Below are 11,464 nucleotides of genomic sequence, written 5' to 3' on the forward strand. Positions count from 1 at the left end.
GTGTCCTTCCATGATCTGGGCTAATTTTGTGAACTTATTTGGGCAATGAGACAGTAGTAAATGACACAAAATGACATTTGTAAAGTATTACTTTGCAGTTGTTCTCTTGCTGCTTTTGGAACCTACTTGCCAGGTGAAGAAGCCCAGCCTAGCCTGCCATTAGCATGGTGAGACACACAAGGACATGACCAAGTTAATCCCATCATCCTAGCTGATATTGGGCCAACAACAAAATAGAAAAGTAGTCTGTTCACACCATCCCGTTCCTATACAGCTGAGCTGGTCCAAACTGATATAAATACTCAAGTAAACCCTAAGATTGTGAGAAATAACACATGCTTGTATTTTAATCTGCTAGTAGGTATGGGATGATTTGTTGCATAGGAAATTTAACTAGTAACAGGCAAGACAGTGTTAACTATAAAAGGAACCATTTAGTATGAAAACCCTTGAGTAACATCTGCTCTATTTACGTAGAATGGAAATTATAAGCCTGAGAATGAGATATCCGTAATACATTAAGAAGTCAGTTAAGGAAATGGAGGTGGTTCTTCAAACAAGGCAGAAACTCCTATGTGCCCTTCATTTACCCCGATAGCCATGGGCCTCATGGGACCAGCCTATCCATGTTGTATATTTCAAAGATAAACATACTAACCAGGAATATTTCACCTGAGGATAGCACATTTGCCTCTATGTAGCTGTTCCTAGTGATATTAAACTTTCCTTGCATATCCTTTGCAAATAAACTATGCAATGGCTAAATTGCGCAGTGAAGAAAATCTCATATTTCAATCAATTTTAAATAAAGTTAGAATTTCTTGTGTCCATATTGGGCCATCAATTAATTCATTTTTCTCCTAATGGTTGTATTACCAAAAATTGTGATTCTTTTTTTTTAACAGCTCTACATACTTTGTATATTTAAATTTTCAAAAGAAAAATTAAAACATCTGAGACAAAGATTGATATATAATGAATGTATGTTCAATGAGAGAAATTCACTTTTCAGTTTTAGGACAGTGTTTGTTTACTCTTTCTACAGACCATGTCATTCTGACCAAATACACTCAATTTTATAGGTCATTATAATCAGACTAAGACTAATAGATAAAATTTAGGTTTTGATATAATCATCTCACAATCTTGAAAAAAAATGCTAGTATATTTCAGTAAAGTTACTCAGGTGACCACTGTAAGTTTTAACATATCCCTGGACTGTGTTTTGCTAATAAAATCTAGGGCAAGACCCACTAATGCTCCCTACTTATTATTGATAGTATAGTTTTCACTCTTTATCAGAAAAGAAACCCCTTTTTCCCTTTCACAACACATTCTATATCTTTAGTATTCTGAATTCAAACACTGATTCAAGTCCCTGCAGTTATCAGATTAAATTTTATGTTTAAAGTCTTTGTAATATTTCAACATATTCAGTTTTTATTATTCAATAGACACGCTTCTGTTCTATATTTCTCCACATAAAGCTGCAAGCATCAATGTCAAATCCCTTCCTTTCTTTGCCATTCTTCTTATCTGGCCCTTCTTCCACTGGCTTGCCATACTTTCTTCCTATAGGTCCCTCTGATTAGATATAGCCATTTCCCAATTGTCAAAATACTACATTTACTCTTACAGGAAGATAAGTACTGATTATTATTACTTTTACATTCAGATGGTGGCTTTGGTTCTAACACCCTTTTTAAAGTTTATGTTTCCATTATTAAGATTTGATTAATTCCCAGCAGGAAAACTTTCCAACCATTGGTATTATTAGTACTATCCAGCAGTTCTGTGTCATGCAACTTCATATTTAGGCCTCCCACTTTCCTATTTACTTCATCAGCATGTTAGGTTTCACTTTAATATCCACATTAATTTACAGATTTATTCATTACACGTAGAAAGTCAATCGCTTCCTGATATTGATTTTATTTGTAGCAAAATGGATGATTTTTACTTTATAGCATATTTAGCAACTCTCTGTTTCAGGATAACCTTAAAGACAATGTAGTCAAAATCACATTGTATATTCAAACAAGTTGACATTTGATAATTATTACATATTGTCTGTTTGTAAAACAAAAGACTTCTCAAAGTTTAACTATTATTTAAATAGTAATATGAAAAAAAAAAAAAGATAGGACCAGTAATTAAAATTGGGTTGAAGGGAATCAAAATATCTTTATAACATACGCAAACTAAAGAAGAGGTGAGACCCTAAAAATCATACTGTTTATAAAATTGAGTAGCTAAATAAATTCATGTTGTAAAACTTAATGGCATCCCTGTGATGTTCCCCATGGGTATACAGAGTATTGCTCTCTAAAATAGTATACAGTCATTATGCTAAACAGAGGAATTAACATTTGCAGAGAACTTGTGCTATGTAAAACCCATTACCTAATTTATTTTAAAAACAATCCTGTCATGTAGATATCACATTCCCATTTTACAGGTAATGCACTAGGCCCAGACGCAGTGAATAACATATTCTGTTTCAGTCAGACCTAACGGTGCAGAACCCAATGTTCATGTGCACAACCCCAGGAAGCATCTTCCTCCATCTCTGTTTCCTCCACCACCAGGAAGTGTACCTCCTCCATCTCTGTATAGATCATGAAACTTCATCATGTGAATAACTCTACAATGCAGGGAATACCATGTACTGCACTCAATTATAATGCAATCTACGATTATAAAGATGCTACTTAAAATCATCAAGAAATATATTTCTATATATGCCTTTAACTCTTGTGACCAACACGATTTTTATAAAAGGGTTCCATCATATTTGATCATGAAATATATTTAACTATTAACTATCAAATTTTAAAATATATGGTTTTACTTACTCCATGATTGCAGATATAATTCAGTAAAATATTTATTTGTAATTATTTAGATAAATGTAAAAATTGCATGGGCTAAATTACTATTTTATTTTTTTGTGGTCTAAAATATGGTGCCCATTAGACATATTTTTTTTCTGTTGAGTTAGATTTAATGTGGTTTTTGATAGAACAAAAAAAGTAAAATAATTTGAATAATAAAAATAAATTTTAAGTTTAGAAGCCTTTATAAAGGCTATGGAAAAAGATTTAATGGAAGTCTGAGGAAATAATACCTAAGATATTCTGGAAAAGAAAACATTAAAATTTTCCACCCTAACATCTTTCACATTTTTTGTTTTAAATTTATATAGATAGGGGTGCCTGGGTGGCTCAGTCGGTTAAGCGTCTGACTTCAGCTCATGTCATGATCTCACAGCTCGTGAGTTCGAGCCCCGCGTCGGGCTCTGTGCTGACAGCTCAGAGTCTGGAGCCTGCTTCTGCTTCTGTGTCTCCCTCTCTCTGCCCCTAACCCACTCACATTCTGTCTCTGTCTCTCTCAAAAATAAATAAACATTAAAAAAAATTAAAAAAATAAATTTATATAGAAAACATAAATAGAAACGTAACTGAAAATAAAAATGCATATTTTCAAAAATATTGGCATATTCAAATAGATATAACTCTAGATTCTTTATTTTTCAAAAACATCTATATATTCCATGAAAGACATTTATTAATTTCCTCAGGAGTACTAGTTCATCTGTGAGAAAGAACTAGCAAATAATCAACATTAGCCATTGGGAACATTTATGGTAGCATCGCCTGAGGCAGGTTCTCTGAAGATTGCTCACAGAGAATTTCTGGAACTCATCAGCAGACAATATTCTCTTTAACTTGTATATTAATAAGGGAAAAAGAAAGTTGTATCCAAGTTTGGTTGTCAAGAATAGTTTAGGATTTATTATCTGTAGCACCTTAAAAGAAGGGGCTTTAAGTGTGCTTCTTATCACAAATTGGGAATAATTAAAATGTGTAATTAAAATATATACTTTGGAAGTAGGCTAATACAATGGAAAGCAAAACATTCATTAAATGCAGTGAGTTTGGCAATGAATGTGTTGTTTTATGTGCTGAGTGTGGCTGACAACCTGAAATAGATAGAAATAATTTTGATTATAGGAAAACCACAGGATCCCAGGAAGACAGAGTGAGATCTTCTGGGAAATATTTAATTGTAGCCATGTGACAAACATACTTTAATATTTGGCTGACTGATTAATTTCTGTGTGTATTCTTTAGTAGAAAACAGATCTCACTAGGGCTCAATCTAACACTGCATTCAATTCTTTGATGCTTCTGAAAAGTTTCAGCTGTATATTTTGGATGCAATTCTGTCAGTTGCATAAAGAAATACAGATGTGATCACTTATCATGAGAGAAAGCTGGTGCTGGAAAATTCCCAGGGAAGATGGGAGATAAGTCTAACCTTGCAGAGTATCCTGATGATTATCAAACACCATATGGCACAAAGACAAACAAATGGCGATAAAACAACATAACCATTGTTCAATACTTTCAGACATTTATGTCAATATAGCAAGGAGGAATGATAATAAGGATGGTTGGTGGAGATGTATGCATGATGGTGTGAGGCAGAGTTGTCCTAAAACATATTAAGACATAGCAGTATTGGAACAACTGGATTCTAGTTCTCTTTGACTAACTACCTGTGTCAAGTTTACCAAATCACTCTGTTTTTCTGGGTATCATTGCAAAAATCCAAGATTGAATAATTAAATGATATTTCAAGTTTCTTAATGACTTCAAAAATCCATTTATTTAAAAACAATCTCAGGGGCGCCTGGTTGGCACAGTCGGTTAAGCGTCCGACTTCAGCCAGGTCACGATCTCGCGGTCCGTGAGTTCGAGTCCCGCGTCGGGCTCTGGGCTGATGGCTCAGAGCCTGGAGCCTGTTTCCGATTCTGTGTCTCCCTCTCTCTCTGCCCCTCCCCCGTTCATGCTCTGTCTCTTTCTGTCCCAAAAATAAATAAACGTTGAAAAAAAAAATTTTTAAAAAAAAAATAAATAAATAAAAACAATCTCAGTTTTCACTTATTTATGCTTTCTGGTGTAAAAAATTGATTCTTTACTTATAAAATAAGTTATGGTAAAGCGAGGTACAGCATGGTGATTACAGTTATATTGTGTATTTGAAAGTTCCTAAAAGAGTAGATCTTAAAAATTCTTATCATAAAAAAATAACTATGTATGGCAATGAATGTTAACTAGACTTACTCTGGTGGTCATTTTGCAGTATTTCCAATATTAAAACCTTACGTTGTATACCTGAAACTAATATAACGTTTTAGGTCAATTGCATCTCCATTTATTTTATTTTTTTACATTTTTAAAAATATTTGTATTTATTTTTGAGACAGAGAGAGACAGAGCATGAGCAGGGGAGGGGCAGAGAGAGAGGGAGACACAAAATCCAAAGCAGGCTCCAGGCTTTGAGCTGTCAGCACAGAGCCCAGCACCAGGCTTGAACCCACAGAGTGTAAGATCATGACCTGAGCTGAAGTTGGATGCTTAACCGACTGAGCCACCCAGGCGACCCTACATCTCCATTTAAAAAAGAAAGAAAGCTTTTTCTTTAACCATAAAAATTAGATAGTAAGTTGTCTATTCAATAGATTTAATGCATTTTAATACTATTTTAATTTATAATTCTCTCAACTTTCCCTCATTATTTCTTTCAGTTGAGTTTTGGACTACATTTATTTTGACATTTTAAGTAGGCTCCATGCCCAAAGTGGGACTTGAACTTATGATCCTGAGATCAAGAGTTGCATGCTGTACTGACTGAGGTAGTCAGGTGCACCTGGACTACATTTTTTATAACTAAATCTGCCCACCCCCACCCGCCCCCTCCCCACACACACAAACACATATTCAGAGTAGAAAATATTTCTGGCTACATGGTAAAATAGCAACTAATAAAAATGTAAGTAAATCTATATCTATTTTAAAGTTGCGATCATAGTCAATTAATATGTCTTTTAAAGTTCTATTAAAATGTATTTAATAATTAACAGATTTTGAGTAAAAGGAAGACTAACACTTTGATTGAAGATGATTTTTTGGTCTTGAATAAGTGTGAATGGTGTCCTTGAATTGTGAACAATGTTAAGTAGTTAATTTTATTTTTCTTCTTTGGAATCTCGTAAGTATCAATTCTATTTCCAAAGACTATTCACAAATAGGGTGTATTATCACACTCATCCATCAAATTCAGTTACTATCCAACCAAGTAGTTGAATTAGGTGTTGCCTATATTGGATATTGATTTTTTTTTAATTTTTTCTTTTTCTTTCTTTTTTTTTTTTTTTAACAAGAAAAATATTTATTTAGGTTTGGTCAGTATAGGTAAGATATACTGGAGGGCCACCTGGGTGGCTCAGTCGCTGAAGCATCTGACTCTTGATTTTAGCTCAGGCCATGATTTCACAGTTGGTCATGAGATTGAGTCCAGCATTAGGCTCTGAACTGGGCATGAAGCCTGCTTAAGATTCTCTCCCTCTCCTTCCCTTCCCACCTCTCTCTCAAAAAAGTTAAAAATTTTAACTACTATAGGACTTCATCAGCAAGTCCAACTTTTAGTGATAAAACTACTGTACTGGGCAAAGTTAGCAGTCAAAAACCCACATCTACCCTAACATAAGTACAACAGCATGACCGAGAAGGCCCTTACACAACACAGATTCTAGGATAAACACAGATTTCTACAGACATCATTGTGTTACACTTTAAGGAAAGCTTTCCATTCACAACTGCACATTAACTCATATACAAATAACTTGACCCTACATAAAAATGTCCTTTCAACAACATTCAAGGTAATTAATTGTCACAATTTTCAAAGTAGCAGAGGTATTAAAGAAAGGAAAAGAAAGAAAAAGAAACACACTCACAAAAAGGTGAATTGTGACAAAAGTACGCGTTAATTTTCTGGACAGTATCCTGTCTCAAATTAAATGACACTATATAAAGTTTGCTGGAGGAAATATTCCAAAACTGAGCCCTGTACATTTACACTTGAGCCTGAGCCACTCTGAATGTGGCAGGAACCTGTAGTTCAGTTACCTTTCCCATGCACTTTTTTCTCCTCTTGAGGGTCATGATTGCAGTCTGTGTCGTTTGAGTGGGGTGTGAGAGAATTTTCACTGCCCGCGGGAAAGTCTACACTTACGTACCCCCACACTGAGTTGGTTTCCATAACTACTACCTCCTCTGCAGGTTCTCTCCTCTGAGCTCTTGGAGGATTTATTACCATTCCCCGGAGTAAAAAAGCTGTCTTCTGCTGTGTCCCTCCCCCTGTGAAATCCAGACCTAGATGTGCTCTGCCAGGAGGAACTGCCATTACTTGGACCGTTGGCCAGCCGACTGCAGTCTTTCCCTGTGGCCTCTGCCTGTCCTTCAGGCTCAGAAGTGTAGTCTTGCTGGTACTTGGGCTGGAACCTGAGATTGTTGCTATTGGTACTAAGCCAGCTGCTGGCGTGTCCCTGTCAGTTGCTGCTGAAAAACTAGCCTGGTGCTCAGCATGCCCTCTACTTCTTCCTCAAGTTGAATGATGAAGTCATTCAGTGCATCCTGACTGCTTTTAAGTTCCTCGCTGTTTTCTTCCGTAAAGCCAACTCTGCTTCAAGTTGTGCGACACGTCCCTGTGACAGCTGACTTCGAAGCTCTTGAAACACTTGGTTAAGCATTCAACACTTTGCCATTCACACTTTGCCTGTTTGGCTCATTCGAGTGTAGACCCAGAAGTTCAAGAGTCACAAAGTCCACATTCTTATTGGCAAAACTGATACACAGTGTCTCTAAGTCACTATGCTCATGGTTCAGAGCAATGCATGTTCCCTTTTTACAGTTTACTGGACTTTTACGTGTTCAAATCACGATTTTAAATCTCTAGGTTTTCATTCCTCCAAACTATCTGAAGACACAGTGTGCCACATAGACTTGAGACTTCGGTTTTTCTATTTGCTTCCAACAGAAACATTTCTCAAGTGTCTACATGCTCTAGAAGGGGAATTTTGGGGAAGTGGCTACTTCTTTGGAATAGTCCCATACCATCAGGACTCTGAAGCAAGGGGAGGGTAAAGAGAAAAAAGCTAAAACATAAAGTTCATCTGATAAGTTTTACATTAGTCATGATAAGCTGAAAGTGTAAGATTGTGGCTTTGTCTCGAATAGCCCAAGTCTTGCTGTGAAAGTACTCGGCTGTCCTACTATAGCTTTTTCCTAGTGGGATGGTCATTCAAGTCTTGGCTGGGGAGTATGATTTGTTTACCTAGCAGGCATAAACTTCTAGGCACTCAGTTCATTTGGGACTTGCTCCAGTTTGCCTTAAGTCTGTTCATTTTTAGGAAAAACAAGTTGATCACTGGGTCTACCATTGTGGATCTCAGTTGGGCACTGCTAGGCTGTTGGATTTGCCTGAGGTACTGCATTTGGGTAGTTCACTCTTGTTTCTTTTGCTCCTTGGTTGCTAGTCACATTACAAGGATGTCTTCCATGAGTGCAGGCTCTTACGGCTTTAGTTTTTCATCAGACTCCCTTAAGGCAGGTCCATCATTATAATTAAAATCTGGAGTGCCTGGGTGGCTCAGTGGGTTAAGCAGCCAACTCTTGACTTCAGCTCAGGTCATGAGATTGAGCCGCATGTCAGGCTCCATGCTAACAGCATAGAGCCTGCTTGGGATTCTGTCTTGCTCTCTCTCTCCACCCCTCCCCTACTTGGAGGTGCTCAAAATAAATAAACATGTAAAGAAAAAAAATCTGTGTACTTGCCCTCCAAAGCTTGGACAAATAGTTCATATTGTTTTCATCTTAAAATTAACTCATTTCCTGCATTAACTATGAAGTCTGTTTTACTCAAACCTTTTTGGGAAGAGGTTCCTCCTTGGTCAGCTTGAATCATCTCCAGACAGAGGCTGTGCCAGTGCCAGTCACATAAGCCAAGGCCGTGCTGCTGGCTTGCAATCCAGGCTGCCAGGCCCTGCTACCTCTGGCCTCCCAACTCCTCCTCCTGCTGCAGCCCCTGTGCTCCCGCTCCCCTTTCTATATCATATTTATTTTTGGTGTCTCTGAAACCTTAATTTTCCCCTGAAATTAAAAGTTCTTATTATATGTAGATGGATCCTCCTAACACTGGATGACACGAATAAAGACACTGTTAGTCCACACTTGTGAACCAGATAATACTATACCAATTAGATCAATTTTGACAAATTTTATTTGACACTATGACACAGATTTTCAGTTTATGTTAGCTAATTATATATAATAGTTGTGCATATATGCATGTGTACGTATATATACACACATATATTTGCATACATATATGGTCATACTTACAATTTTATAGCTATAACTTGTGAAGTCATGGATGTTTAAGGATCGTTCTATAAAGCAGGTTATATTCAAACACAGTATTACAATTTTTAAAAGTAATGTACACAAATTCCAGAATGTCAGGATTTCCTTGACAGATTGCTGTAATAACGAAGAGATATATATGACTGCTGTTTCTATAGTAACAGGATACAGTCAGGTAATCAAATACAGGATATATATAGTTTTAAAATTTATACCCACCCATCCCCATCCACATACATGATAAAAGTTTCTTCTTTGTATATACATTATTGGTTATACCTCATAACCAATAAATTAAAAAAAAAAGTCTTGACCATATTCCTCTAATATTTCTAATAGGTTACATCTAAAATTTTTGAAATGACAGAAACTGGTTTTCTGTTGATTACTTGCTCTTGTTTGTGTTATGGTTTGATTTTCATGAAATACTGTATTATAGACATAGGATAGATAAATGTAGAGACAGATTTATATTTTTCTAATTTTATATGCAGATTAATTCTTACCGTTGAGAGAATTAAATTAGATCTCTCCAACTCAGATGTGAATGCATATCTATGTATATCTGGGTTCTCAACATTGCCATAATTGACACCTGAGACTAAATAATTCATTATGGGAGGTTGTCCTGTACAATGTAAAATATTTAATAGCATCCCTGGTCTCTGTCCACAAAATGCCACCACCACTCCTAGTTGAGACAAGCAATGAATGCATACATCTCAGGCAATGTGTACCAAAGATGTCTTCAGTTGTTGCCAAATGCTCCCTGGGAGACAGATTGGCCCCTGTTGTGAAAAGCTGGTCTAATGTTTTAAAAATATTCATTACCAGTCCAATACATATTAAAGATGATCAGGAATAAATTGATTCAAGCATTTGAACTATATGAAAATTAAATACAAAGTTTTGATGAGTTTTCACAGACCCTTCTAATCATTCAAATCCTGGGTCTTTAAAATATTAGCTACATTAGTAAATTTCTTTCCTAAAAAAAAAAATAAGTCATTTAATAATATTTAATAAAAAAATCACACAATATATATGTGATTTTTAAAGGAAATTTAAAAGGTGTAAGATTTTGTGCTATGTACAAGCTAATTAATTTGCTTGCCATGTTTTCATGTATGCTGGTGGATGACATGAGATTCCTAAGTCAAAGACAGACAGTTTATTGCCAATCAATAGCAGTAGCCAGATTATCTGATTTATATAAGTTCCTGAAGTCCCATTTTTTTACAGGGAGACACAAAGAGAACCAGATGATAACTACATACGTAGGGTGGATTATATTATGGGAGAAAAACTCTGAGTCTAGAGAGTTCAAATCTCATCTAATGGGGAATTAGTATACTGTCCCTTTGTTCTAAAGGTGACAGTTTATCTTTCAAGCCTGTTTGCTATGAAAATATCCTATGAAAAAAGTCTGGAAGAAAGACAGCCCATGCTTTGCCCCCAAGATATACAAAAACATGAGACCCAGGGAGAATTGTTTCTCAACAGGTCCTACATACAGGTAGATTACATCAAATATAAACTCAAATTTAATTACTGTAAAACAAATGTTGAAACACTTTGAAATAAAGAAAGACTGGCATATACTGACTTTATCACCATTATAAAAATATAAAACCTATGAAAGATGTGTAACGGCTGGCCCTAAATTTTAAAATAAAAATAACCATGCTTTTAATCGTCTTCCTGTTTTCCACTTCTAGAAAGAGTGTCCTGTGGTAATTACAGAATCATATTTGAGAACTAGCCTGCCTAGATTCAAATTTTGGGTTAGCTACTTACCAGTGATCCAACTTGAGAAGAGTTTTCTTTTTTTAACTGTTCACTCAGTTTTCTGTAAAAGAAAGATGCCAATACTTGTCACATCAGCTGTTTCTAAAATTATGAATGGTAATTCAACGTATACTGCATAGAAAATAAATTCTCAATAAATACTATTATTTTTCACTGTATGAGTGCATCCAGTTTGCAAGTCACTGAAGCAAGCATTGAAATGCCAAGATAAATAAGACACGATCCTTGTCTTCATGAAGATGATGGTTGTTAGATGAGAGAAACATTCACCAAAAGTTAGTTATGTTATCTTTAAATATGGTAAAGTTATGTAGAAAATATTATACTTTCTATTAAGGTCTTTTTATGCTATATAATTAAAGAAAATATGAGTATAATTTATA

At 35.5% G+C, this 11,464-nt stretch overlaps 1 long non-coding RNA gene and 1 pseudogene across 1 annotated transcript in view; both read right to left on the reverse strand.

Annotated features, from left to right (window-relative positions):
• The window catches only part of LOC147579988 (uncharacterized), a 154,370-nt gene extending 143,231 nt beyond the window's left edge, over positions 1-11,139 (reverse strand). Inside the window, exon 1 of the long non-coding RNA XR_015252397.1 lies at positions 11,070-11,139. This is a non-coding gene — a long non-coding RNA (uncharacterized LOC147579988). The remainder of the gene's footprint in view (positions 1-11,069) is intronic.
• LOC147579989 (pre-mRNA-splicing regulator WTAP pseudogene) lies at positions 6,440-7,615 on the reverse strand (annotated as a pseudogene).
• Positions 11,140-11,464: the final 325 nt, after the last annotated feature.

This window comes from Puma concolor, chromosome B3, assembly GCF_028749965.1.
Source record: "Puma concolor isolate L17-30 chromosome B3, mPumCon1.1.hap2, whole genome shotgun sequence".
Classification (NCBI taxonomy): domain Eukaryota; kingdom Metazoa; phylum Chordata; class Mammalia; order Carnivora; family Felidae; genus Puma; species Puma concolor.